The 25,253-nt window shown below is 37.0% G+C and overlaps 1 protein-coding gene across 1 annotated transcript in view; it reads right to left on the bottom strand.

Annotated features, from left to right (window-relative positions):
• The window catches only part of Agbl4 (AGBL carboxypeptidase 4), a 1,469,059-nt gene that overhangs the window by 473,155 nt on the left and 970,651 nt on the right, over positions 1-25,253 (bottom strand). The window lies entirely within an intron of this gene.

The following is a 25,253-nucleotide window of genomic DNA, read 5'->3' as shown; positions in this document are numbered from 1 at the left end:
GTAGTTGTCTACCTTGATCAAGGTAACTAGGAAAATATCAAATCTCACTCTCTTATCTTGTAAACATAGCATTTTAGGTATTCCTAAGTGATGAGACAAATCTTAAAGATAATAAAAACCAACACTTTGCATTTATGTAAATTTTTAGAAATTCTATATATTATTAAATTATAGATAAAAATTGAGAACAAATGTGTTCTAGGCAACATGGCAATTGTTTTTTAAATATGATCTTTTATTAAACAGGTTTTTGAGACAAACTGCTTAGGTTCAGATCCCAAATCCAAACATCACTCATCAAGGCATGAGAACAAGCTCCTCATAACTGCTAGCTAATGCCTTGATTATAGCAGCCCTGAATACAAGTTCTGAATACACCTAACTAGCTGTGTGATTTTTAGCTAAGTTATTTAATCTCTACGTACTTCAGTTTCCTAAACTTTAAATTGACAGGCCAGTAGAGCAGACCTCAAAAGATTATTACAAGAATTATACAAGGTAATATGTGCCAAGAGCTGAGCTAGCACCATATGCTGTACACATAACTGCTTAATAAATGTTACTTTTGGTTTACATTACTTCTGACACGTACCCTGCAATGTTAGGACTATTTTACCCAAACTGCAAATTAAATAGACTGAATAATATGAAATAAGTTTCTTAATGTTGTAATGAATTAGTAGTGAAGCAGAGGTGCAAATACTGATCAGTCTGACACTAAAACCTCCATATTGAGAGAGTGATATGGTTCTTGATACATTTTGGCTCTTATTGCCACCATCATCATTTCTAAAACAATGCCTTGTCATTGGACATAGTATTTCGGAGCCTTTCAAAGAAAATGTAGAAACATTATCACACTGTCTTCAGACTTATAAATTACTATATGCAACATTAGCCACATTCTTTTTTTTATTGGTTGTTCAAAACATTACAAAGCTCTTGACATATCATATTTCATACATTAGATTCAAGTTGGTTATGAACTCCCAATTTTACCCCAAATATAGATTGCAGAATCACATCGGTTACACATCCACATTTTTACATAATGCCCGATTAGTAACTGCTGTATTCTGCTACCACATTCTTTATTCTAGGGCGGGAGCCATCTCTGTGGCACCCTTGAGAGGTGATCATCTGTCCAAATTGGGTTTCACCGTTTTGGAGAAGAAATAGCAAAAGAAGACGGCACTGGGGTGGGGCTCAGTGGGAGCATGTGTGAGGCAATGGGTTCAATTCTCAGCACTTCATATAAATAAATGAATAAAATAAAGGTCCATCAACATTTTAAATAGCAAACAAAGAATATTTCTGGAATAATCAGACTTTGGAGGGAGAGGTCCTATAATATGGGAGGCTCCAGTAGTAGGGAAGACCTAAGAAATGGAAACAAACCTATAACTCTTCCTGATTATGTTCAAGTCCTCAGACTGCACAGAGGGAGTCTTCCTGGAGGAGGAGGTCTTCTTAGACCTAATCAATGGTGGACTGAGGAACAAGCAGCTGGATGAGTTTTATCCACTTTGTGACACCTGATGAAAAACAGGATTCCAGAGGAAGAACTAAGCTCCAAGGGGACCTGGACAGTTGTTTCACGTTATTAAAGAAAATCCTTTAGTAGAGGAAGAGCTGTGGCGTTATTTTATAGGACAAAGATATGGAAAAGGAAGCTAGAAGGACTGACTCAGCCTCATCAACTAGGCCAATGGCAGGAAGCCCAGGAGAATAAGGATAGGAACACAATCACAGAGATGATGAAGGCAGACCAGATTCTGCACCAAGTAATGAAGAAGCCCCAGAGATAACATCACACTACCCTGCAGACTCAAGTCGATAAAGCCTTCCCTACCAGTAAAAGCTTCCATGATCCTTTGATATTCCCACAGCAATATAGAGGTGTTGGTGAAAGGACTCATGCAGCATAGAGAGCAAATTGAAATCAGACAGATATGGATGCAAACCTGGGTTCTACCACTTACTAGTAATGTAAGCTCAAATAAGTTAGTTATCCACAACCCTGATTTCACCATCTGCACAAGAGAATAATAATAGCGACCAATTGTTAATTGTAAAAGTGAAATGGTTATGTGAGGCAAGGTAAAAGCTCCCCCTTCAACTTATACCGAAGCCCAAATTCGCAGTGTAATGATATTTGGAGGTGGAGCCTTTGGGAACTTTTAAGTCCTGAGAGTACAGCTCTCATGAACAAGATCACCGCCCTTATATGTGACTGAAAAGACTAGAGGTATTTCTTTCTGTCACTTGAGAACACAGTAGGAAGTTAGTCTGAAACCTGGAAGAGATCCCTTAACAGAACCAATCATACTGACACCGGTCTCAGACTTTCAGACTTCAGAACCACAAAAAATAAATTTCTGTTGTTTATAAGCCACCTAAACTTTGCCATAGCAGCACCAACTGATTGAGATAGTGTATAGGGAAAAATGGTGGAAAACATGCCTAAAATGTCTCCTTTTTCTGCATTGCAAAGAGTGTGAGACTCCCAGTCATAAAACCAAGGTCATTTTTTTGAGGCTTATATAACTCTTCTGTTCTTAGTTCTTGGCTTTCTCATCTGAAAGAGAAAGGCGTTGCAAGACTAATCTTTTAGGTTCTTTCTGGGTTTAAATTTCTGTGATTTCAACTGCCTGTAGTGCAAGGCACCTGGAAGAGAGGAAAACTCCGAGCCATCTATGTCCCTTCCACCCTGTACAGTGGCAGCTTGGATAAACAATATCAAGACTGGGACATCCTGCTCACCTAGTTAGGCAAAGTTAGGAAAATTTTAACTATGCATGAATATTATTGAATTAAAAAGAGAAGACTGATTCAAATTGTTGCAGTACATGTTAATATCTGATTTTTAGTCATTTTTCTGTAGAAAAGATACTGGAAATCTCTATTACCTTGTGAACAAAATTATTGTTTTCTAATGTCACAGTATGGTAAATAGCCAGAGAAATCAAATTATATTGGAGGATGAAGTTATATAATTTAGAAAAAAAGGAGTCCAGCCCTTAATAAATTAATCCAATTATAGGTGCTATAGAGAAAAAAGGGTAGGATTTCTCGGTCCTATTTTCTGAAATATCTCTTTGGGAAGGCAAACAAGAATCTGAACATTCTTAGCAGTTTTTCCTTCTAGGATATATGAATTAATATAACTCTTTGGCAAGGATTTCTTGAGAACCCTACTAAGCACCTAGCAATAACACCTATCTCTTTGTAGCCACAAAAAGGAATAAAATTCAGACACTCCTCTTGAGATCTTCTGTGGCTACTGAGAGGACTTGTATTCAGGGCTGCTATAATCAAGGCATTAGCTAGCAGTTATGAGGAGCTGTTTCTCATGCCTTGATGAGTTGTAGGTCCAGTTATGGGCTAGGCCCAAAACTAATGGGGCAAGCTCTTAGTCTCTCTAACCTGCTCTTCAATTCCTATTGACATAAACTCTTGGCAAAATGAGTGAGTTCATATGAGAAAACTAATTTACTTAAGATGTGTATCAGTGTAATTCTGAGAAATAGGTACTAGTAATGTATATACCACTACTCATTTAAACATTTTTAGAGCAACTACTGTGTACTAGCATTACGCTCAGTACTTTGCTAGTCATTCAGGTAACTTTCCTAGTAATCATGAATAACTCCAAAATATAAATTAGAAAACTAGAGGTCAAATAGCCTAATAAACCTATCTAGGAACACATGACGAAAACAGTGCAAGCAGTTCTAAAAATCAAGTCCATATTAAATAAAAGCCCTGATCTTTCTATTAAGCTACAAGATTGGCCTAATGATAAAAGCATAGCAAAAGCGTTTACCCCATTGGACTAGAAAATCTAGGTTGATCATAGACCTACATGAGTAGGAAAAAGGTCTGCCTATTTAGCTGGTCATCCTTGCACTTAAGAACACAAAAGGGCTTCAGGCCACCTAGGAATGAAGAGGTATACTTATGTGTTCTGGCTTTAAACCCAGAGGACCCATGAAATCAGGACAGGGCTTATATCACTGAATCCAAGACTGTGGTCCAAGTTATGGGCTAGGCCCAAAACTAATGGGGTAAGTTCAATTAGTATGGACATCTTCAAGGTCCCAGAGCCAGAGGAGATTAAATATCTGGCTCTGCCATTGTCCAGTTAGATGAACATGGGTAAGTCCCTTGCCCTCAGGTTGCAGTTTCCCAAATAAGAATAAGAGTAGGTTAGCTCAAAAGATTCCTTCATCTTCTAACTCCAAAATTCTGTTTTTAAAGGCCAAACATGGCCTTTGCCAACAAGAGCCATAATAATCATTATTTGTTGAACACTTATTACATGACAGTGCACTACCATATTAATACTAATTATACTCTTATGACAACATCACAAAGTTTGACACAGTTTTCCCACTCCTTGGTTTATGCCTAAAGAACTTAAAATCAGCATACTACAATGACACAGCCACATCAATGTTTATACTAGCCCAACCCACAATATCCAAGCTATGAAACTAAACTAGGTGCCCTTAAACATATGAATGGATAAAGATGTTGTGCGATATATATATACATATGTGTGTGTATACATATATATATGTGTGTATATATATATAATGGAATATTACTCAGCCATAATGAAGAATGAAATTATGGCATTTGCTAGTAAATGGATGGAGCTAGAGAATATCATGCTAAGTGAAATAAGCCAATCCCAAAGAACCAAGGGCCAAATGTTTTCTCTGATGTACAGATACTAATTCACAATAAGCCGGAGGTGGGTGGTGGTAGTGGTGGCTAGGGAAGAACTGAGGATTAGACAGAGGGGAGTGAAGGGAGGGGAGGGGGTATATGAGTAGGAATGATAGTAGAATGAGTCAGACATTATTACCCTAGGTGCATAGATGATTACATGATTAGTGTGATTCTACATCATGTACAACCAGAAGAATGAGAAGTTATACTCCATTTATGTATGATGTATCAAAATGCATTCTACTGTCATGTATAACTAATTAGAACAAAAAGATCAAACTAAAAAAAATTATTCATAGTGACTCTGCTCATAAATGGCAGAATCCAGATCTCTCTGACATCTAAAATCATCTTTTTCATCCATACTGACCACCCCCATACTCCAGTTAAAATAGTTAAGGGCATTACCTCAAGCATTTTTCAGGGGCATCCTCTTTCTTCATAGCTTTAATCCAAAAGCAGTGTCATGAGAAACCAAGTTCAGTCTGCCACTTGCTTAAGCAGGGGGTGATTGTACCTCTCACTTGGTGAAGGAAATGTTAACTGAGAGCAATTGCTAAGTTGTCTTGAGGATGACCAAGATATAGGGCCAACCCAGAAGATGAAGAAAAGCTGATGTTTATATAATAAATTTATAACAGTTGGGTATGGAAACACCAAGAAATAACAGATAATCATATATTGTATATCTGTTTTTTATCATAATTCCTAGCCTATCTTTCAGATAATCAGCTGATAACACATTTTTTCTTAGATTATTAAAATTTACGTAATTTAAAATTTTTCAGTTTTTTTTTTTTTTTTTTGAGAAAACATGCATTAATACAGGTGATCTGATCTGCTCAAGTATCCCTGATGCCCTTTACTCTAGTTACACTGGCTTCACCGCTGTTTCTAGAACTTGTCAGGCAAACTCTTTTTTTAGGACCCTGGCATTTGCCTAGAACACTCTTTCCAGATTGTTCCTTCATCTCCTTCAGATCTTTATTCAACTATCACCTTCAAAATACAGCCTTTCTTGCTGCCTTATCTAAAGTTGCAAACCTTTTATCTTCCTCTCTATTTCATTTTCCTGTTTATTCAATGTCTGTCTTTAGGAGGTAAACTCCACGAGAACAGGGATTCTTTTTTGTCTGTTCTGTTCACAGATACACCTTTAGTACCTGGGACAGCATCAGTAAAAGAGTAGTATTTAATATTTGTTGAACAAATAAATGAATACTAGGACTATAAAATGTAGTAAAAAGAATGTTTCACTTGAAATCAAGAGTCAGAATTCCAATGTGACCTGGTGTGCATTTGGATTAATAATGGTATTAACAATGCAAGTTTCCTTGTATGTACACTGAGCTTAAGAATCTTCAGCCACTGTATTACACAGGGTCATTGTGAGCATTTCATGAGAAATAGATGGCAAAGTACCTGATAAAGTATAAGGTAAATGCATATTTTGTTAAACAGCTTAACATTTAAAGTGTAAAATTCAATGATTTTTAGTATATTCACAGGGTTTTGCAAGCATTACAACTATCAGATTTTAGAACACTTTCTACAGTTCAAAAAGAAATCCTTTGCCCAGTAAGTAGCCACTTCCTATTTTCTGAGAAACTTCCCAGCCATACATAGGCAACAACTTACATATGTTCTGTATCCATAGATTTGCCTGTTTGGGACAATAGGTATTTGTATGAACAGAATCATACAATATGAGTTCTTTTATGACTGGCTTTTTAACCCAGCATGATTTCAGGGTTAATGCATATTATAGCATATACCAGTACTTTCTTTCTTTTTTTTATAGAGGAATAATATTCTACTGTATAGGTATACAATATTATTTATCCATTTTCCAATTGATGAATAGTTGGTTGTTTCAACTTTGGGGTTATTGTACATTCATGTACAACTTAGTTTTTTCAGTTCTCTTGGTTTTATAACAGGAGTGTAATTGCTAGATCATACAGTCACTTTCTGCTAAACACTTTAAGGAATTGGCAAGTATTTTACACAGTAGGTGCACCATTTTACATTCCCACCAGCAATGTATGTGGCTTCAACTTCATATCCTCCCCAATACTTTTAATTGTCTTTTTTTTTATTATAGCCATTCTAGTGGGTGGTATATGATATTTTATTGTGGTTTTCATTTCCCTGACGGCTTATGATGTTGATAATCTTTTTATGTGCTTATTTTATGTGCATGTATGTATCTTCTTTGGAGAAATGCTGTTTAGATCATTTTTTCCATCTTTATATTAGATTTTTTTTCCTTCTTTATTGAGCTTTAGAGTTCTTTGTTTGTTCTTGATGAAAGTCCTTTTCCAGATACATGATTTCAAAATATTTTCTTCCATTCCATAGTCTTCTTTTTACTTTCTTCATGCTATCATTCACAACAGAAATTTTTTTAATTTTGTTAAAGTTCAATTTGTCTTTTGTAACTTGTACTTTTTGGCATCATATCTAAGAACTATTGCCTAACTCAAGATCATAAAAATTTACTTCTATGATTTGTTCTAAGAATTTGTATAGTTTTAACTCTTTACAAATAAATATATACATTTAAATGTTTGTTTGTTTGTTTGTTCCTGTTTTGGTTGTTGTTGCTGTTTTGTTTGTTTTTGCAAAAAAAGAAAATAGGGGTTTAGAAAAAAGTGGAAACAATGTTTGGCAGTGTGAAAAGAAAAGAATTAGCAGCAGCAGCCTCACTGGGAGAATGTTGAACTATACTGGAAGGCCTTGTCAGGAAGCCCCTACCTTAAAACCCCCACATCTACCTCCACCACCTCTGGCAACAATCCTACAGAGACAAACAGAGCCTCAGGAGAAGGCTCTGCAACCTCAACCCTGTTAATAGCTGTACAATTCCCTGGGAAGCTCAATGATCCACTCTGGAAAGGAGCATAGATCCTAGCCTATGCTGCACCTGGAGTTTCCAACTCCACTGTCAGAGTGGGGACTCATAACCAGGACCTGCATTTGTTCCCTCCCATGGACTATACACAACATATTATATAATATTGCTCCCACGTCATCACTGGTTGGCACGTTCACCCAAAATAACACATGAAAACTTCTTGAAAATAAAACTGCACAGTCCGAATTGACTCTGAGGACAAAACCATATTGCTTTAACATTTGACCTTTCTGGAATCTCCTTTAAGTACAGAAATACAAAATGACCAAGAGTTGTAGCGAGTGAGCTGAGTTTTTTTTTTTTTTAACCCTGAAGTAGTCTCCCAGAATGCAAATTAGAAATTAGAAAATGAATAATAAGGATTTGCAACTGATTCTATTTTCTTTTTCCTAGGAGTCTTTAAGAAGCCACTCTTATGCCCACTTTTCTGACTTTCTGACCACTGTGAAATATCTTTGTCTTTAAGAGATAGTGTCAGAAATAGTTGATGGATGATTTTGATTACAGATTTTTTCCTCTTTCCCTTTACTTTTTGAATTGATGAATAATCCTCAAGGAAAGTCTAAGCAATGGCGTTGGTGACCCACCATTAGTCAGTGCTAACCCCAAACTTCCTCCCTCTACCTTCAGACCTTTTTCTCTGCAGCCTTCAGTCAATCTTGAACATGATAGAGAGAAACAACTGATTGTCTAGAAATCTTTCCAGTCTGTATCCTCCATCACATTCCCAATATGCCATCCTCTCACTATTTGTCCTCCAAGATAGAGTTCCAATGTTATCTTCCCTAGTCCGTCCGTCTGTCCTTCCTTCCTTCCTTCCTTCCTTCCTCCCTCCCTCCCTCCATCCCTCCCTCCCTTTCTTTCTTCCTATATAAGTTTCCTTTTATTTTGTAATTGAAACAGCAGAAAGAACTGGTTTGTGGCTAAAAGAATCTTTGGGGGAAGAAAATTGGAGTTCTTATCTATCAAAAGAACTCCAAAAGTCTGAAGCCAGCTGCTCTGCCTCCCCCAGACAAAGTAAAGAACAGATTAAAGGGCGGGGAGGAAGGGGACAATCAAATTTGGAGTGGTGATGGATGGTCCAGTAAAGTACAATTTTCAAAGTTTCCACAGAATAAGGTAGCACTCATTAAAAAAAAAAAAAAAAGTCACAAGCAGTAAGTAGCCCTCCCCTGATTTGCATTAATAAAAATAAAATGGTCAGTTTAAGTAATATCTCAGGGCTGCATTCCAATCATCCACTCTGCCTTAGTTCAGGGGACTCTTTTGATGTATTCTGGTTTTAGGGCCCAGGATCAAGACTCTGGAGAAAGGGGAGAAACCAAATAGAAGTAGAGAATGTTTATTCATTGTTATCGTTAGGTAGCAGTGGCTTACATAAAACTTACAGGGAAAGCTTACAAGTAGTCTCTGAGCCCTGGCAAGGGGCAATGGTAAGTCAAGAATTGAGCACCCCAACCCATGGGCTTTTGATGGGGGGAGTTAAAGTCACCTGGCTGAGGAGGGTAGTGAGAGCACAGGTAGGTCTCATTAGCAGAAAAGGGTGAAGGATATGGCAAGCCCAGGTATAGGTTGGAGAGCTGAACCTGTGAATAACTAAATCAGTGAAGAAGATTGCCAAAGAGTGAAATTTATTTAGGGGGAAAAAGAGAGAAAAAAGTCTGAGAAATTAAAACAATCCAGCAGTCACTGGAAAATGTCTCCCTCTTAAAAATTTTTTTTAAATTTTTTTAGAAAGTATTTTTAAGGTAATATATACATTTTTTCCTTTGGAAAAAGAATTGCACCCCCCCAAACCTAAGCAAGTGGAGTTGCCACTACCTACTTTATTTTTATTTTTTTTTAATTTTTATTGTTGGTTGTTCAAAACATTACATAGTTCTTGATATATCGTATTTCACACTTTGATTCAAGTGGATTATGAACTCCCATTTTTACCCCGTATACAGATTGCAGAATCACATCAGTTACACATCCATTGATTTACATATTGCCATACTAGTGTCTGTTGTATTCTGCTGCCTTTCCTATCCTCTACTATCCCCACTCCCCTCCCCTCCCCTCTTCTCTCTCTACCCCCTCTACTGTCATTCATTTCTCCCCCTTGTATTATTTTTCCCTTTCCCCTCACTTCCTCTTGTATGTAATTTTGTATAACCCTGAGGGTCTCCTTCCATTTCCATGCAATTTCCCTTCTATCTCCCTTTCCCTCCCACCTCATGTCTCTGTTTAATGTTAATCTTTTCCTCCTGCTCTTCCTCCCTGCTCTGTTCTTAGTTACTCTCCTTATATCAAAGAAGACATTTGGCATTTGTTTTTTAGGGATTGGCTAGCTTCACTTAGCATAATCTGCTCTAATGCCACCCATTTCCCTGCAAATTCTATGATTTCTATTGTTTTGCTAAGAGATAGATAAAACAAATGTGAATGGGCTATGAGGAGGTCCATTAGAGGGTGGGGCGGGCCTGGGTCATCCTTTTTGATTCCTCAGGTAGGATTTAATTCTCCTACAGTTCCTTTCTTGTTTCCCACTTAACCTACTACTTGGTTTCTTCATACAGAAGCTATGGTCACTTAGGGCAATCTTGAATGAATGACCTAACAGTTATACCTCAGTTTCTTCAACTGAAAAATGGGAATAATAGTTCCAGCTTCATAGGGTTGTTGAATGATTAAATGAGGTAATAAAAAGCCTAAAATAGTGTTTGCATTAGGAAGTACTCCACACATGTTATCTTTTTTTCATCTTAATATGATAAATTGCCTTCAAAGAGCTTAGAGTCTGATAGGAGACATGATATTGTGAATGCATTATATCCAATATATTATAACAACAAAGAAGGGTTTCATTACAGATGCCAAAGTATTTATTTGATATATAAATGGCAAAGCCAAAATGAAAATCCCAATATGGCTCCATCCCAGAAGATTTTTTACCTAAATTTTGACTGAGTCAGGAATTTCTCTGGACTTCTACTGGTTTGCAGGGGGCAGATAGGTGCTAATGAAAAAGTCACGTTGAGATTTGGTAACTGGCCAAAGTTATTGTTTTAGTTAAATTTTTCACTGCTGTGACCAAAAGACCTGATAAGAACAATTAGAGGAGAAAAGTTTATTTTGGGGCTCATGGTTTCAGAGGTCTCAGTCCACTGACAGCTGGCTCCATCCCTCAGGGTTCCAGGTGAAGCAGAAGGCATGCCCCAATGACTCACCTCCTCCAGACACACCCTATATGCCTATAGTTACTCCTCAGTTAATTCCTACCAGGGGATTATGTCACTGATCTGATTTAAGGCTCTTATAACCCATTCATTTCACCTCTAAACCTTGTATTGTTTCACCCAAGAGCTTTTGCTGGAGACCTCATATCTAAACTGTGACAGTTACATAGTTAATGAGCAGCAGAGTCAGATTGCTAACTTATGTAGCCTGCACCATATTGACTTATGCATCTAGTACCCTTTTACTTCCCTGTTGGTGATCAGCTAATATTTGTAGAAATAGTAATAAACAAACAAGCAAACTTTATAAATGGGTCTGAAAGGAATAGGAACAGTTTGCAGTGAAATGAAGCTAATCTAGGAGTCAGCATGTGGGCTTCTAGCCAGAGCTGTTCCACTAAAGCATGGGGTGACTCAGGAAAGCCATTTCCCTACTCTGACCCCCAATTTCTCCAGCTATAAAAAGAGAAGTAGGTTTGCAAACATTGTTAGTAGATAAGTCTTTATTCAAATTAAGTCTTTGGGGAAGGTCAGTAAGCAGGGGCTGCTGTGGTATTTGTGGCAGAGAGGACAAGAGGTCAGAGCCATGACTTATCAGAAGTTCCTCATTTCCCTCACTCTGCAGAGGCCCCTAAGGTACTGTTCACAGTCCAGATTCCTCCTTAGGGATACAGGAAATACAGTTTTAACATTCCAGAACTAAAGGAACTTAAGATTCTTCTGGGCTTTGACATTCTATGACTCACATAAAAGAAATGACCTTGTGCTTTACTGTTATATACCTTCTGATTCAACAAAATAGAAATGTGGCTTCAGAAGAAATTACCATGTATGACTATACCCAAAGGTTCTGAGAAGGAATTATGACTCTAAGAGTACATTGTAGGCATACCACAAATACAAAAACATTCCATTAACCTATGAACATTATATTTAAATTATATTTTAATAATTATGAACAAAATATTTAAATATAAATATATTTAATAGAAAAATAGTGAGTGGCCCTTGGAGTCCCCAGATTTATCATTTTCCTATGCAATTTTGCTTTCTTTAATCTCTAGACTGATTAATAAAATCTTGCTAAAAGAGGTTCATTTATAAAATGTGCCCCTATCAACATAAATTGGCTTTAGAACATTGTCGTTTCCCTAAGATCTAGCTTGAGATGACTTGTGTGTGTGTGTGTGTGTGTGTGTGTATGTGTGTGGTGTGATTCTTAGAAAGACCTACTATCAAATGGAGTAGGTTGCATGAAAGTAGAACACCGGTTTACACAGTCCAATATCCCACCATCTCCTTTCACACACAGTCAGATCTCACTGCCCTAGAAAAGAAGAGGAAGAGAGTTGTCTCAAGTGTTGTTTGTTTTCTCAGGGATTTAAAATATTGCACATAAAATTAAAATTTTTGAAAACCAGGTGTTGTGGTGCACAGCAATAATCTCATCTATGGGGGAGGCTGAGGCAAGAGGATCACAATTTGATGCCAACCTGAACAACTTAGCAATACTCTGTCTCAAAATAAAATAGACCCTAACCCTACAAATAACAGGAGAGATCTGCTGCACCAGGTGTCCCTGACTCAGTCAGGCTAGGTGGGGACCCATAGCAGCCCCCTAGCAGCCACCAATCAGCATGAGTCAGGGAAATACCTGGGATGCCAGATGACCCTCCCAGTAGTTTATGGTGGTTGATAACATATTGGGAAACCATGTAGTTTAGCATGTACACCCCTCTTGGCTCAAACCAATCAGTTCAAATGAATACCCCTTTTGTACTGACCAATCACCCCTACCCAACTTGTTCCCACCAGTGAATGTGCTAATCATGTTTTAGAGTTATTTGATTTTCCCGCGGTGTGTGATGATTTGCTATGATGTATGTGAAGTCCCTGCCCTCTCCAAAGAATGTATAAAACTGCTGCAAACCCTGGGCTTGGGCCTCTCAGCTTCACCAGTTGCTGTGTGTGAGTGCGGAGGACTGAGCTAGCTCGCAATAAACACCTCTTTGCTGCTTACATCGATCTTGGGTCTCTGGTAGTCCCGAATTCGAGCATAACAAATGAAGCTCAGTGGTAAAGTGCATGCCTAACACGTGCAAAGCCTTGGTTCAATACCCAGTATAAAAAGAAAAAAGTTAAATTTTTGAGCCTCCCCGCTATCAATCCCAGAAGCTTCTGAAAAGTCCAGTACTCTGTTGAGCTGCTCAAAGGCAAGTTAGGCACAGTTCCTAAGGTTAAGGAGCAACCAGTTTAGAAAAAAAAAGGGTTTGATATATATACAACAGAATCATACAATAAAGCAGGAAATATTAGCAGTCTAAAAAAGGGAAGAGAAATTGTGGACAAGTTCACTTAGAGCTGAAGGGAATCAGGGATAATTTCTGGAGGCATTTCAACTGGACCAAATTTCGTCTTCTTCTGTCATTTACTGATGTGTTAATGCACAGTCACTGAGCACCACTTTGGAAATTGCGTCTGTGCTTGAATTAGGCATGGCCCCTGTCCGCACAAAATGCATAATCAAATGCAATGAATTTATTTCAGCAGTTCACCAGATATCTTGAATATTTCAATTATGAATTTCAATGGGGTCATATTTTTTGCTTGATTTTTTCATTTTTCTTCCCTATTTAACTGTGAGCTCATAAAAAAGGGTGTTTTTAAAGTACATCTATAGCCTTACATCTCAATATTTCCTATCCTATAATAAGTGATTAATAAATATTTGACTAATGAATACTTTGTTTAATTTTTCCTCATGATTTTTTTTTTAAATACATAAGGTCATTTATTATAGTAATATTTGCTACAAGGTAAATCAACTGGCCAGAATCAGTAGCGAGGATGTGCAACCTACATCAGTTAGGGTGGTCAGGAAGGCCTTTCTAAGGGGACATTTGAGTAGAGACCTGATAGACAAGGAGCCAATCATGGGGAGATATGGAAACAGTGTATTCCAGGAAAAATAACAAGTGCAAAGGTCCTGAGGCAGGACTCAAGACAGCCTACCCTATCAGAAGAACCTATCAGGCTGATTGGGAATGATATAGGGCAAAGAATGAGAAGAGGCAGGAGCCAGACCACAGGAAGAAGGCTGTTGGGCCTCTAGCCTGCCCTCTGGATTTGCTCTCCCCATCTGTTAGATCCTCCTTTTGTTTTTTGACACTATAATTTCAGGTTTCCTGCCTACACATAGTTAACAGCTTAAAACACGCAGGCACTGCAGTTTCTGCCTTTGCTTCACCCCTGGCACATTCTCATCATCTGGACTACCTACATGCACAGCTGTTCTGTGGCAATGCTACTGGCTGCAGCACCTTCTGTGTACACCAGAAGGCAGAGTCTCTTAGGAATACTGAGAAAGCCACACAAAAATATTTGGACTAGTGCAGCAGTATAGCTTCTTCTCTAAAAAGCCAGGTGCACTAAACGCCAAAGCAAAAAAGGGTTAAGGCTATTATAACAGAAGAAACCAAGACTGAAACCAAATGAACAAAAAAGATAATAGAACTGTAAAGGAAAGACAGAGGAACACCTACCCTGGAGACATCCTAAATCACACAGCACCTTTCCTCATGATATTAACAAGTAGTTCACCTACCAAATTGTAGGGTGAAGAATTAAAGGGGAAAAAGCAAATTATTTCACTCCAATAAAACTGATCGAGTTTTGCTGTATTTGTAATGAAGGGTCAAAAGAAGACTTAAGAATGTCAGTGAAATAGTCTGTTTAAAATTTTCTCCTAAAAGTAGAGACTGACTTCCAGAATGAATGCTATAAGGAGCACAGCAGAACAACACCACCACCACTTAACTGCTAAAATGTATTTTTCAAAGCAACCATTTAAAGACTCTGGAAATGGTTCAAGGGGCATGCAGCAAAAGGAAGCACATCTAGTTTAGAACATCCACTAAATCATGGTAAGAATAAGAGACTGTGGCATTTGGGCCATGACTTGTTCCAATTCCTACCCTCTAACTCAGTGTGATAGAAGCTCTACTCCAAGTGGGAAAGCTCTCGTGCTCTCTCTCTCTCTCTCTCTCTCTCTCTCTCTCTCTCTGGTTTTGCTTGGGAGTGGCAGGCCACCAGCACCTCTCAACCCCCCTGCTCCACATTGGAGAAATTCCATTCTATGCAGGTGTTAATGAGGGGAAAATCCTCCCTTTCACAATGCAGACTTCATTCAAAATGGAAGCTCTACCCCAGGCATGGTAGGGCAAAAATACCGGATTCCAAATGTCTTCACACAGGCTCACTTGTAGAACAGAGGTTTCAGGCCAAGAAAGGCAAGCCAAGAAGACCATGAACTACTGTCCCTACCCAAAGCCTAACTCACAAAGAAGTGGTAACAATGGGTGTGTCCCTGCTGCCAGGTTAAGTGCAGTGACACAGACATTCTAGTACAGGGGAAGGCAGATACTAGGACAAATAACTCCAACAACACTGCATAAGATAAGGGAATGACTTTCTTTAAAACATTGTGAGGAAGTTCATGCCAAAAGGCGATATCAAAAAGAAGAGATGTCTTCCTGGCAAGAGATTAAGAGGAGGCTGATAGCTCCATGAGATTTATAGTAATAAGAAAAACAGTAGACCACCTAGAAGGTTAGAAGAAAGAAGCAGGCTGAGAAATCACATCAGGGGACAAATTTTGTTCCAGGAAACACAGAGTAATCATATAGCAATTAGTACACAGTAATAGCTAGATGAGATACTAATACTGGCAGACCATCCCAGGGGCTCAGGAATGTGTCCAAGGCAGCTTCTTATGAGGGGCAATATCAAAGCTGCATATTATAGGAGTAACAAATTTTAATTAACTAGTCCATCTATCACTAAATAAATAAATAAGGCAAGAAGAACAAGCCCTGGTAAAGGGAGGAAATCAATATCCAGTTGCTATAATATTTTATCTAAAATGTTCATTTTTTAACAAAACTTTATACAACATGGAAAGAAACAGGAAATTGTGACCTATGTGCAAGAACAACAACAATAAAAGCGCACAATAGAAACTGACTGTGAATGAGCTCAAATGTTGTACTTGCACATAATACTTCATAATATATTACAAGAATTACAGGAAACTAAGTCTTAAGAAGTAAAGTAAGACAAGACGACAATTTTTCATCAAATAAGAGCATATCAATAAGGAGATAGAAATTGCAAAAAATACCATAATAGAATTCTGAAGATGAAAAATATAGTAATTAAAATGAAAAATTCACTACAGGAGTTCTATGTTGATTTGAAGGGGAAGAAAAAAGAAACACTGAACTTGAAGATAGACTGATAAATATTATGCAATTTGGAGAACAGAGAGAATAATAAAGAAAAATGAATAGAACCTCAGAGAAATGTAGGACACTATTAATTACACCAACATATACTAAATGAGAGTAGCAGAAAAAAAGAGAAGGAGAAGGAGATCAGAAAAAAATTAAAGAAATGATGTCTGAAAATTTTCCAAGTCTGGTGAAAAATGCCAATTACTTATCCAATGAATTCAACTAATTTGAAGTAGGATAAACTCATAAAGACCCATACCTAGGGTCATCATAGTTAAAATGTTAAAACTAAACATAAAGAGAATATCTTGAAAGCATCAAGGAGAAAATGACTTATTGTATTCAGGGAAATTACAATTCCAATAGATGGATAATTGATTTGCCACAAGACACAATAGAGGGCTGAAGATACTATGACAAATTCAAAGTGCTGAAGGAAAAACCTATCAGCTTCATTCAATGTTGCCTAGTCTGCCTTGGTACCAAAATCAGATAAATGTATTACAAGAAAACTGCATATCAATATCCCTTATGAATAAAGACACAAAAATCCTCAACAAAGTGCTAGCTGACCAAACCCAGCAAAACACTAAAAGGCTATACACCACGACCAAATGGAATTCATCATATAAATACAAATTTGGTTTAACATCAATGCCATTTTTTTTTCTTTTTTCTTTCTTTCTCTCTCTCTCTCTCTCTCTCTCTTTTTTTTTTTTTTTTTTTTTTTGGTACTAGGGATTGAAACCAGGGGTGCTCAAACACTGAGTCATATACAAAGGCCTTTTTTATATTTTTTAGTTAGAGACAGGGTCTTGATAAGTTGCTAAGTGCCTCACTAAGTTGCTGAGGCTGACTTTGAAGTCACAATTCTCCTGCCTCAGCCTCCCAGGCCGCTGGGATTACTGGTGTGCACAACCATACCCGGCTAATGCTAATTTAATAAAATAAAGAATAGAAACCACATGATCATCCCAAAATATAACTTAAAAATCATTTGATAGAATGCAGCATTTTTAATGATAAAAATATCCATCAATAAACTAGGAGTGGAAGATATCTTCCTTAGCAAATTTCCTATGATCAAGGACATCTAAAAAAACTCAATGCTGACAAGGTATCTAATGATGAAAGACTGGATGCTTTACCTCTAAAATTAGCAACAAGACAAGGAAGTATATTCTTGCTACCTTTATTTAACATTTGCCTAGATTATTTCTAATAGCCCAGAAAATTAGGCAAGAGAAGAAATAGAATAATGAAACAAAAGAAGTAAAAATATCTCTATTTGAAGATAATATGAACTTGTGTATAAAAAAATCCCAAGTAATCCACTGAAAACCGTTATAAATAATAAGTGAATTCATCAAGGTTACAGAATACAAGATCAAAATACAAAGCTAAATTTGTATTTCAGTCCAAAAACAAAAATAAAAAAATATTTATAATAGCTTCAAAAGAAGAAAATATATAAGAATTGCAAAACAGTATTAGACATTAAATAATATATAAATAAATGAGAAATATCCCATAGTCTACATGAGAAGACAATGTTATTAATATGGCAATACTCTCCAAGTTGATCTACAGATTCAATGCAGTAACTATCAAAACCCCACCTTGCCTTTTTGCATAAATTATCAAGGTAATCCTAAAATTCATATAGAAATGTAAGAGACCCATTATAGCCAAAACATTCTTTAAAAACAATATCAGAGTGGAAAACCCCACAGACCCTCATTTAAAAATTTATTACAAAGATACAGCAATAAAGATAAACTGGCACAAGTACAGATATATTGAGTAATGATAAATAATTAAAAGTCCAGAAATAAACTCCTACATCTACAGTAACCTGGTTTTTGACAAGGGTGCTAAGACAGTAAAATGGGGTAAAGGACAATGTTTTTACCAAATAGTGCTGAGAAATGTATAGGTTAGAACCTTTCCTCACACCATCCACTAAAACTAACACAATAATGATTATAAAGCTCAGGGTAAAAGCCCAAACTATAAAGCTATAAGAAGAAAATACAAGATCAAATATTTATAACTTTGGGTTAGACAGTGATTTCTCAGATACACGCTATGGACTACAAGCTTGTATTCTCCCCAAATTTATATTCTGGAATCCTAATTTCCAATATGATATTATTGGGAGGTGGGTTTTTTGAGGTAATTAATGAGAATAGAGCCTTCATGAAATTACTGGCCTTATGAAAAGACATAAGAAAAATTTCTTTCTTTCTATTTTGAGAAATTTGAGAACACAACCATAGACAGACATTGGCTAACCAGGAAGTGGGTTCTCAGTAGTCACTGACTGACTCTTCCAGCATCTTGATCTTAGACTTTCCATAACTCTGAATAACATATTCCTATTTTTAAGCCACTCTGCTCAAGGTATTTTTATCACAACAAGCAAACAAAGACAACATGGAAATTTTAAAAGGCCAGAAAGAAGATAGGAAGGCAGGAAGTCAAGAAGACAAGAAGGCAGGCAGGAAGGAAGGAAGGAAGAAAGGAAGGGAAGAAGGAAGGAAGAGAGGGAGGGAGGAGAGACGGGGGAGGGAGAAAGAGAGAAGGGAAGTTAAGGGGAAAGGAGGGAAGAAAAGGAAAAAAGATAGATTGGACTTTATCAACATTAAAAACTTTTGTGCTATAAATGATAGCATTAGGAACATCAGGAAAGTAAAAAGAGTAGTTATCAGAGTTTGAGGGGATGAGATACAGATGGGGAAAAGAGAGGGGATGATCAAAGGGTATAAAGTTTTAGTTAGACAGGAAGAATGAGTTCTGATGATATTTGCTGCATAGCATGATAACTATAATTAATAATAATATACTATATATTTCAAAATTGCTAAAAAAGATTTTGGAATGTTGTCATCACAAAGAAATGATAAATATGTGAGGTGATGAACATGTTAATAGGTCTGATTTAATAACTTCCCAATGATGTTTTCAATATATATATTGAAACATCACATTCTACCCATAAATATATCTAATTTTATTACTTATCAATTTATTTTTTTAATTGAAAAGACAACATATAGGATGGGATAAAATATTTGTAAATTATATATCTGAAAAAGTACTTTCTATAGTTTGGATCTGGAGTGTCCCCCTAACCCCAACAGGTTAAAGGCTTGGTTGCCAGCCTGTGATGCTACTGGGTGGAAGCCTTAGGAGGTGGAGGCTAGTGGAAGGAAGTTAGGTCATTGGGGATATGCCCTTGATGGTGATGTTGGGACCCTGGCTGCCTCATGACTTCCTCTTTTCTTCCTGGCCACAATGAGGTGATCAACTTTGCTCCACCAGGCATTCCCTGCCATGATGTTCTGCCTCACCACAGACCTAAAAGCAACAGAGCCAGTCAACTATGAAATTAAACCTTTGAAATCAAATGAGACAAAATAACCTTTCATTCTTTAAAGTTAATTTATCTCATGTAAAGTACTTGTCATAGTAATGGAAAGCTGACTAATACAGAAGTTACATCCAGAAACTATAAAGAATTTCTACAATGCAAAAACAAAAAGATAAAACATTTAAAAAAATGGGCAAATGATCTAAAAAGATATTTCTTCAAAAAAAGAGATAACAGATAAAAAGATTTTCAACATTATTAGTCAAAGGAAGAAAAAGGTAGTTTCTCTGGTAGTGGAATAGAGATTATATTGGGTGAGGCATTTCTTGAGACAAAGCTTCAGTTCCTTTGAGAAACAATCAATGGGCCTAACAACATACTAGATGTATGGATAGGACAATAAATAAGTCATGCATGATCTTTGTCCTCATGGAACTTAAAAATCTTCAGAGGAAGTTATATATTCAAAGAGTAATCAGAAGAATGATGTGTTAAAGTAGAAATGGAGTATATTATAGAAGATTGATGCTGGGGAAGAAGACAGCAAGAAAGAATTTTATGAGGAAGGGATATTTAAATTGGATATAGCAGAATAGAAAGTATTTAGGCAAAGAGACATAGAGGAAGAATATTCCAGATAGGTGGGTCACTGTGTATGCAATTCAGAAAGAAAATCCATGGCTTACACAAAGAACAATAAGAAGGCAAATGTAGGTACAACATAGACAGCAAGAGAAGATGGATGGGAGAGAATCTGAAGGAGCGTGTATAGGCTGGATTATACAGGATTTTATAGACCATTAAGAATTTGCTATTTATATTAAAGCTAGTAAAAGTATATTCAATGGGTCATTTTCATGATAACTAAAATCACTGGACATGGTGGCATCAGTGAAGTGGACAAGATAATTATAGATCAAAGTCCTTTACAAATAAGAAATGCATCTTTGAAGCCAGCAGAAGACAGCAATAAAGAGGCAGGAAGTTGTACAGACTGACTCTTGGTATAAGGCACAAAACCTAACTTTTAATATGATGTCTATCTTTTTAAAAAGGAAGGGAAAGAATGGTTTCAAATTAGCCAACTGCCAACCTAACTAAAGTAGTGTTCAGTGAAGAAGTTACTTTCTTTGTTCAGGGCCAATGAATCAGGGAGGCAGGGCTCATGTTTAGGAGGCAGGCTGTGATTTTCTGATAACTGCAAAATTCTGAGATAGTTGTATCAAAATAGAGTCTGGGAACCTGTTTACCTCATATCTTGGCCAAAGAAGCTGTTGGAACTTCCTGAGACATGCTGATAGTCTGAACTAGGGCTAAGACAACAGACAAGAAAGGGGCATAATCTAAGGATTTTGAATTGTAGCCTTAATCATACATGGTGATAATATTTGAGAAGTGAATAAAAAAGAAGAATTAAACAAAAGAGTTTTTCAGCATGGGAAACCATAGTGATAGTAATGCCTTCATTGAACTAGGAAAGTAAGAAAGGAAAACAGCTATGTGGTAGTCTGAATTGGCTTTGGTAACTTCAGCCATATGCCTCTGTTTCCTATCAGAGGGTGAACCAAGGGTTACAATTCCCAGCATCTTTATTCCCAAGCCTTTATTCACCCAGGGCTGAGGTTTGGAATGGATGAACCATTTATAATTAGGAGGGTAAACTGGAAGCCCCTCAGTTAGATGCTGAGAGAACATATCTGCCTCCAATTAATTTGATTCTTTTTTTGTTTTTTTTTTAGGGAATAGCAAAAACTATGCCAAGAGAATGGAGAGTTGTGAAGTGGCCTGCTGGAAGGGATCCAAAACCCCTAAGCTCATTTAATTTAGAGTGTCTGATTGGGACAAGGTTTGGTGCAGATGGGGGTCCACAGAACTCTCCTGAGAAGAGGATTAGGGGCTGATAATTGAAATTACTAACTTCCAACAATTATTCAATTTAAAACTCAGCCAAAAACATGTAATTATTTTTCATCTATTTACTTGGTCATGTGGCCAGCTGCAACTCCATGATGTTTTACTTCAAAGGGGAAGAAAGAAAAAAGGGAAAGAACAGAAAGAACAGAAGGAGACTAGCTTATTTTGAAGTTATCATGCTGGTAGGAACTGTGCTGGCCCACTCTAGCCTCTTTCTGTGGTACTACCTCCTGTTCTCTGAATTTCCAGCCCACAAGGTCATTATTCCTCTTCTACCTTCTTTCTGAGATACTGGCTTTTCTACACAAATCCATACAAGTACTGTCATAGAATCAGCCAAGCTCTAATATCTTACAGTTTTCCAAATATCCTTGTTACCCTGCTCCTCTTTCTCCTTACCTCCTAATTCTTGTTCCCTGGCTTTCTCTGATTAGACCAGGTTCTCCTCCAAACTCTTTACTATGGCTTCATGATTCAGCTTTGTTTTCTTGTTTTGTTTTGTTTCTTTACTTCTTCTTCTTCTTCTTTGTCTGATTTCACAGATTTCTACAGTTCTAGTATAGTATAGATTCTAAAAATCTTCCAACACAGGGGTTTCAGAATCTTCCCTATACCATCTAATCCACTGTGGCTGAGGGCTTCCTATCCTCCCCCTTTCCCTAATTCAGGAGTCAGAGGACTGCTGAGCTCTACAATCTCAAAAGAAGGGATTGGAGTCCCAGTGTGGATGCATATCTCCCAGGGTCCTTACTGCAGAGTTTCACCAAACATGACCCTTCCCAGCAAGCAAGCCTTCTTCTAAATTTTGCCCTTTGCCATATGATTATTTTTTACTCATTATGGAATTTAACCAGCAATTAGATAAAACTTTATATATGATCCTATGGATAAGATGAAGAAATAAATGGGGGCAGAGACTACATCTCATTTATTTCTGAATCTCTCATAGTACATGGTATGTAAGAAATACTAAAATAAATCAACCTAATTTGAACTTAATTGAATTGATTTAGAGGCAGGAAACTTTTGGAATACTTGGTTGATTTATACTAATAGGTTAGTAGTGTAACCAAGCCTAGGGATTAATATAAATTGATATAACAACTCTAGTCTAGGGTGAAGTCTCTAGTATTATGTATAAGTCCCTGTTATTGGTTTTGGGTCTTTCCCTGTTAAACACTTATGTAATTGACTGAATATTTATAAAGTACTAAATTAAGTTTACAATTTCTGAGTGAAGTTCCTAATATTAAAGATAAGAAAATCTAAGAATCAAAATGATCACAACAGGCTCAAATAAAACAGTAAAACTAATAAGTAAAAACATATGAGGTAAAGTAAAAAGACTCACAATTGTACTTTTTAAAAACTGCCATAAGTTAATATGGTAGCCTGGGCTGAGTTCTCAAACAACAGTAAAAGGATATGAATGGAAAAAATGGTGAAATCTGTATATGCAGTTCTGTATTTTAATTTATAAGTAATGCACCAATGTTAATATTTCACCTTTGAAAAATCATTCATGATTGTGTAAGATATTACTACTAGACAAACTGGGTGGAAGGTTTATGGAAACTTCCTATATTATCTTTTCAAGTTTTTTGCAAATCTAAAATTATTCCAAAATAAGTTTATTAAAGAGACGAAGTCAGAAAAGTTAAAAAAAAAAAAAAAAGCTTTGTTTAATGTAAATTCTAGCTGCATTTCTAGAAAACTAATATCCACAGCAAGGGAGACAGTCCCAGTTGGCCGTGGGATACTTAGATCCCCTGTGGAGTTTTACATTCAGCTCTAGCATTTTAAGAAGAAAATTAATATCCTAGATCATACCCAAAGAAGAATAACAACAATTTTAAGTTTGAAACTATGAAATATAAACATAAAATTATCTGGGATGGGGGAAGGGAGGGATGAGTATGGAGAAGAGAAGATACTTGTGGAGGTGTAATCACTGCCTCACTATCTTTGCAAGCCTGAGCAATGGCTAAAAGAGCAAGTGGGCCCAGAGGGTGGAGCAAGAATCAAAAAGGAACTTACAGGAAGGGAGCTCCTTTCTTGCCAATGGACAAGGAACTGGCTGCCTCTGTGAGCAGAGGTTGAAAAGTCAAACATCTGTAATGTTCAGAGAAGAGGCTGGTCTTTACAGTTTGGCCCTTGCCCATGGTAAACGACTAAAATATTTACTAAATTTGAATGAGACCTCTCTAGTCTTTGTCAACTCTAGAGATTTTTTTAAGAGTTAGGACATGAAAGGCCATCTTTTTGAGGTATTTGCTGTTACATTCTTATATTATACACTGATTTTGGCAGTAATTTTCCTCCTGGTGCTCTTGTCTAATGAACATATGTGGGAAAGAAAGTCAACTGTATAGAAAGGGTGGAGTTAACCTGACTTCTAGTCAGGAAAGTCAGGGACAGCCTGGAGATGGAATGGTTAATTTCCATAAAAATCATTTCTTCTTATCTGGTTCCTAACAACAATAAGGTAGAATCCAAATTCTTTAGCTTGGCAGTTAAAACCCCCCTGACTTGACCTCTATCCATCTTTCCTGCTTCTCCTGTTACTATATCTCCTTTTTTTAGACTGACCCCATGCTCTTGTCACATGAAACTGTACAACACTACAAAACACAACAAGCATCTCAGCCTCTTGGCACATTTGATTCTCAATTCAAGACATCTTCTTTCTTCATTTCTTGCCTTGTGCCCCTTTGCTGCCTACTGCTTTACTTATATCAATTTCCTTACCATCTTTGCATCATTAATTTTAATACCTGTGTTGTCTACTACATTGTGCCCTTTTCAGGGATACGATGTGCTTTGTATTATTCTTTCTGTCTTCAGATGCCAACACAGAGCCTGATGGGCAGAAGATGCTCACCAGATATTTACAGTATTCAAGATTGCTTTGGGGATAAAGTTGTAGTTTGGTGGTAGAGTGTTTGTCTAGCATATGCAAGGCCACATGTTTAATTCCAATATCTAAACTGTGGCACCAACCGAATCAATAAATGGGCCAAGGAACCAAACAGACCTTCTCAAAAGATAATATACAATCAATCAATAAATACATGAAAAAATGTTCAACATCTCTAGCAATTAGAAAAATACAAATCAAAACTATATCTTACTCCAGTTGGAATGGCAGCTATTAAGAATACAAACAATAGTAAGTGTTGGCGAGGATGTGGGGAGAAAGGCACACTCATATGTTGCTGGTGGTCCTGTAAAATGGTGCAGCCAATATGGAAAGTGGTATGGAGATTCCCTGGAAAACTGGAAATGGAACCCCCATTTGACTCAGCTATCCCACTCCTCAGCCTATGCCCAAAGGACTTAAAAACAGCATACTACAGGGACACAGCCACATCAATGTTTATTGCAGCACAATTCACAATATCTAAACTGTGGAACCAACCTAGATGCCCTTCATTAGATGAATGGATAAAAAAATGTGCTATATATACACAATGGAATTTATCCAGCATTAGAAGAGAATAAAATCATGGCATTTGTGGGTAAATGGATGGAGTTGGAGAATATAATGCTAAGTGAAGTAAGCCAACCCAAAAAACCAAATGCCAAATGTTTTCTCTGATATAAGGAGGCTGATTCATAATGGGGTTGGTTGGGGGAGCATGGGAGGAATAGATGAACTCTAGATAGGGCAAAGGGGAAGGAGGGGAAGGGAGGGGACATGGGAGTAGGAAAGATGGTGGAATAAGATGGACATCATTACCCTAAGTATATATATGAAGACACGAATACTGTGACTCTATTTTGTGCACAACCAAAGATAT

The sequence above is a fragment of the Marmota monax genome, unplaced genomic scaffold, assembly GCF_021218885.2.
Source record: "Marmota monax isolate L192 unplaced genomic scaffold, Marmota_monax_Labrador192_F-V1.1 WCK01_AAM20220418_F8-fsc00008, whole genome shotgun sequence".
Lineage (NCBI taxonomy): Eukaryota > Metazoa > Chordata > Mammalia > Rodentia > Sciuridae > Marmota > Marmota monax.
This window is presented reverse-complemented; position numbering and strand designations above follow the sequence as displayed.